Source organism: Schistocerca piceifrons, unplaced genomic scaffold (genome assembly GCF_021461385.2).
Source record: "Schistocerca piceifrons isolate TAMUIC-IGC-003096 unplaced genomic scaffold, iqSchPice1.1 HiC_scaffold_961, whole genome shotgun sequence".
Taxonomy (NCBI): Eukaryota; Metazoa; Arthropoda; class Insecta; order Orthoptera; family Acrididae; genus Schistocerca; species Schistocerca piceifrons.
The window spans coordinates 1047501-1052500 of NW_025729236.1; the positions used below are offsets into that span (position 1 = coordinate 1047501).

Here is a 5000-nt window from a genome sequence, read left to right on the forward strand (position 1 = left end):
GGGGCTCTGCCCAACAGACGCGAACCGAGGCCCGCGGAAGGACAGGCTGCGCACCCGGGCCGTAGGCCGGCACCCAGCGGGTCGCGACGTCCTACTAGGGGAGAAGTGCGGCCCACCGCACACCGGAACGGCCCCACCCCGCGGCGAGTGGAAAGGCAACCGGACACGACCCCGCCGCGGATTGCTCCGCGCGGGCGGCCGGCCCCATCTGCCGAGGGCGGAGGCCAGTGGCCGGATGGGCGTGAATCTCACCCGTTCGACCTTTCGGACTTCTCACGTTTACCCCAGAACGGTTTCACGTACTTTTGAACTCTCTCTTCAAAGTTCTTTTCAACTTTCCCTCACGGTACTTGTTCGCTATCGGTCTCGTGGTCATATTTAGTCTCAGATGGAGTTTACCACCCACTTGGAGCTGCACTCTCAAGCAACCCGACTCGAAGGAGAGGTCCCGCCGACGCTCGCACCGGCCGCTACGGGCCTGGCACCCTCTACGGGCCGTGGCCTCATTCAAGTTGGACTTGGGCTCGGCGCGAGGCGTCGGGGTAGTGGACCCTCCCAAACACCACATGCCACGACAGGCGGCAGCCTGCGGGGTTCGGTGCTGGACTCTTCCCTGTTCGCTCGCCGCTACTGGGGGAATCCTTGTTAGTTTCTTTTCCTCCGCTTAGTAATATGCTTAAATTCAGCGGGTAGTCTCGCCTGCTCTGAGGTCGTTGTACGAGGTGTCGCACGCCACACCGCCAGCCGGCTGTGCACGCTACCGAGAAAGTACCGGTATGCGAACCGCCAGGCGACGGGCGCGCATCGCACGTTTGAGGAGACGCGGCCGGCCCCACAGGCGGCCGCGACACTCCCAGGTCTGCGAAGCGGGGCAAACGCCGCGCGCTTCAGTATACGTAGCCGACCCTCAGCCAGACGTGGCCCGGGAACGGAATCCATGGACCGCAATGTGCGTTCGAAACGTCGATGTTCATGTGTCCTGCAGTTCACATGTCGACGCGCAATTTGCTGCGTTCTTCATCGACCCACGAGCCGAGTGATCCACCGTCCTGGGTGATCTTTTCTCAGTTTCCACCGTCTCTTTCGAGACGGTCACATAGGCGGGAGTGAGGCGTGTGGCGGCCCCTGTTCCAGCGTTCTGTGTCCAACGGCCTCACGGCCGACGGGCGTCGTACGGCTCCACACCGGAGCGGACAGGCACTCGGGCGAAAGTCATTCAAAACCGGCGCCAGGCGCCAGGTGCCGCAGGCCAGCCGCTCCAGCGCTTCAGCGCTCGTACCACACAACATTGCCGCTAGTTTTGAGAGGCACGCGTGGTTTCGCACGCGGCGCACGGCTACGGCGAGCCGTACAGGTAGCGTGTTGCGCGACACGACACGCACATCGAAAGACATGCAGTCTAGTCGGTAATGATCCTTCCGCAGGTTCACCTACGGAAACCTTGTTACGACTTTTACTTCCTCTAAATGATCAAGTTTGGTCATCTTTCCGGTAGCATCGGCAACGACAGAGTCAATGCCGCGTACCAGTCCGAAGACCTCACTAAATCATTCAATCGGTAGTAGCGACGGGCGGTGTGTACAAAGGGCAGGGACGTAATCAACGCGAGCTTATGACTCGCGCTTACTGGGAATTCCTCGTTCATGGGGAACAATTGCAAGCCCCAATCCCTAGCACGAAGGAGGTTCAGCGGGTTACCCCGACCTTTCGGCCTAGGAAGACACGCTGATTCCTTCAGTGTAGCGCGCGTGCGGCCCAGAACATCTAAGGGCATCACAGACCTGTTATTGCTCAATCTCGTGCGGCTAGAAGCCGCCTGTCCCTCTAAGAAGAAAAGTAATCGCTGACAGCACGAAGGATGTCACGCGACTAGTTAGCAGGCTAGAGTCTCGTTCGTTATCGGAATTAACCAGACAAATCGCTCCACCAACTAAGAACGGCCATGCACCACCACCCACCGAATCAAGAAAGAGCTATCAATCTGTCAATCCTTCCGGTGTCCGGGCCTGGTGAGGTTTCCCGTGTTGAGTCAAATTAAGCCGCAGGCTCCACTCCTGGTGGTGCCCTTCCGTCAATTCCTTTAAGTTTCAGCTTTGCAACCATACTTCCCCCGGAACCCAAAAGCTTTGGTTTCCCGGAGGCTGCCCGCCGAGTCATCGGAGGAACTGCGGCGGATCGCTGGCTGGCATCGTTTATGGTTAGAACTAGGGCGGTATCTGATCGCCTTCGAACCTCTAACTTTCGTTCTTGATTAATGAAAACATACTTGGCAAATGCTTTCGCTTCTGTTCGTCTTGCGACGATCCAAGAATTTCACCTCTAACGTCGCAATACGAATGCCCCCGCCTGTCCCTATTAATCATTACCTCGGGTTCCGAAAACCAACAAAATAGAACCGAGGTCCTATTCCATTATTCCATGCACACAGTATTCAGGCGGGCTTGCCTGCTTTAAGCACTCTAATTTGTTCAAAGTAAACGTGCCGGCCCACCGAGACACTCAATAAAGAGCACCCTGGTAGGATTTCAACGGGGTCCGCCTCGGGACGCACGAGCACGCACGGGGCGGTCGCACGCCTTCGGCTCGCCCCACCGGCAGGACGTCCCACGATACATGCCAGTTAAACACCGACGGGCGGTGAACCAACAGCGTGGGACACAAATCCAACTACGAGCTTTTTAACCGCAACAACTTTAATATACGCTATTGGAGCTGGAATTACCGCGGCTGCTGGCACCAGACTTGCCCTCCAATAGATACTCGTTAAAGGATTTAAAGTGTACTCATTCCGATTACGGGGCCTCGGATGAGTCCCGTATCGTTATTTTTCGTCACTACCTCCCCGTGCCGGGAGTGGGTAATTTGCGCGCCTGCTGCCTTCCTTGGATGTGGTAGCCGTTTCTCAGGCTCCCTCTCCGGAATCGAACCCTGATTCCCCGTTACCCGTTACAACCATGGTAGGCGCAGAACCTACCATCGACAGTTGATAAGGCAGACATTTGAAAGATGCGTCGCCGGTACGAGGACCGTGCGATCAGCCCAAAGTTATTCAGAGTCACCAAGGCAAACGGACCGGACGAGCCGACCGATTGGTTTTGATCTAATAAAAGCGTCCCTTCCATCTCTGGTCGGGACTCTGTTTGCATGTATTAGCTCTAGAATTACCACAGTTATCCAAGTAACGTGGGTACGATCTAAGGAACCATAACTGATTTAATGAGCCATTCGCGGTTTCACCTTAATGCGGCTTGTACTGAGACATGCATGGCTTAATCTTTGAGACAAGCATATGACTACTGGCAGGATCAACCAGGGAGCTGCGTCAACTAGAGCTGAGCAGCCGGCCGCCCGGGAGTGTGTCCCGGGGGCCCGCGCGAACACGCAAGCGTCCGCTCAATCATTCTGCAAACAGGAGGAGGCTGAGCTCCCCTGCACAATACACCTCGAAACCCTCTCAGGTCCCGGCGGCGCGCAGCGCCGTCCCAAGTACTTGGTCGGGTTCGAGAGAGGCGCAATCGCCCGGAGTTAGGCGAGTAGACGCTTTCGGTGCGACCACCCGTGCTCCCAACTGAGCTTGCCGCTGCCGACAGAGGCCCGGGAGCGTGCTGTCGTGGCATTGCCGGCGGGAGACAACACGCGCCACCTACGGTGACCGGCAGCTCCAACGCCAGCGCCACAGAAGGACAAAAGCCCCACTTGGGTGCCGAAGCGAACTCTCCCAGCACAGCGCACGCGCCAACACATCCGCACAGCTGCGATACAAACCACCAGCGAGAACCGCTGGGGCGACCGAGCAGCAGACGGCGTCGCGGCGCCGAGCGCCGGGCGGCGGCGCATCCTCAACGCACACAGTCCTCAATCGGACCAGCACACTGAAGATGTCCACCGCGCTTCGCACCGGGCCCGCGAGGACCTACTTTGGCCGCACGGCGCCGCGCGCAGGGTGCGCCGGCGCGCAGCTGCGACGCCTGCCGCGTCCGTCGGCCGGCGCGCCTGCCACTGGCCGCCCCCACCAGCCGGCTGTAGCGCGTGCGCCCACGCACCGCGCGGCCAGCACGCCGGGAGGCGCCCCCTCACCGGCCGGGGACGGTCCCACCCAGCCACCGCCGCGTATCGCTTCACACCCAGATGCCGTTCAGTTTCGTCGGCATGGTGGGTATCGCTGGAACAACCGGTTAGTACCTCAACCTATCGTCGCCATCACCGATTCACCCCTAGCGAGAACAACCGCACCACAACGGGTTACCATTTGTTCATTTGCGTAACTTCACCAGAAAACGCAGGCGTCCATCGCCATTTGCAACTTCAACGACTATTGCATGCCTGTGTCAGGTGTCACGCCACACTACGTCTGCCCACATACACGCAACAAAATGTGCACGCCTAGACAATACGTGGAAGGTGGCCCCCGTACGTATGCGATGTCCATTGCTCGAACGACTGTGAACCGGCCTCTGTAGCATGTCGCAGATATGGAACGCGGTGCACCATGCCATCACGGTGTGTGAGGAGAGACGACTAGGTCCGAATACATCAACAGACAGCTCATGCTGATCGCCATCCACGGCGTCCGTTCCTCCCACACGTCTCTATGGCGTACCACACTGCAATCCAGCTCTCATAGGGAGACGACACGTAGCTGCGTGCACAATATTTGCACTGTATGGTCCGCCGTTTTTGGGCGCAGTCGTTGTACGGTCACACATGTGCCACGATGTATCATTCAGTACATAAGGACGAATGTGCAGTACAGATTGTGGTTCACGCGTACGACATCAGCGGACAGTTGACACAGGCCGCACCACAACGTAGCCTGCGTACGTCGCATGCGAAGGGCATTGAACATGCAAACTTGTCACCAACCAGCTTGCGAAGGCAGGGGGCAAGGTGGGGACGTGGGGAGGGGTGGGGGGGGGGCGGCATGTACGTCCTGCTGCCATCCACATTACAGTGTACAGCAGGAGCATGTGGAAAGTCAGCAAGACTTGCAAGGTGTTTAA

General features: G+C 58.3%; 2 non-coding genes and 1 pseudogene across 2 annotated transcripts; all 3 read right to left on the minus strand.

Moving 5' to 3' along the window:
- The window catches only part of LOC124774404, a 4799-nt pseudogene extending 4086 nt beyond the window's left edge, over positions 1 to 713 (minus strand).
- Positions 714 to 901: 188 nt separating this feature from the next.
- Positions 902 to 1056, minus strand: LOC124774013. The gene has a single exon (XR_007015011.1). It is a non-coding gene; the product is annotated as a 5.8S ribosomal RNA (ribosomal RNA).
- A 351-nt stretch (positions 1057 to 1407) lies between these two features.
- LOC124774167 lies at positions 1408 to 3316 on the minus strand. The gene has a single exon (XR_007015160.1). It is a non-coding gene; the product is annotated as a small subunit ribosomal RNA (ribosomal RNA).
- Between the last annotated feature and the right edge of the window lie 1684 nt (positions 3317 to 5000).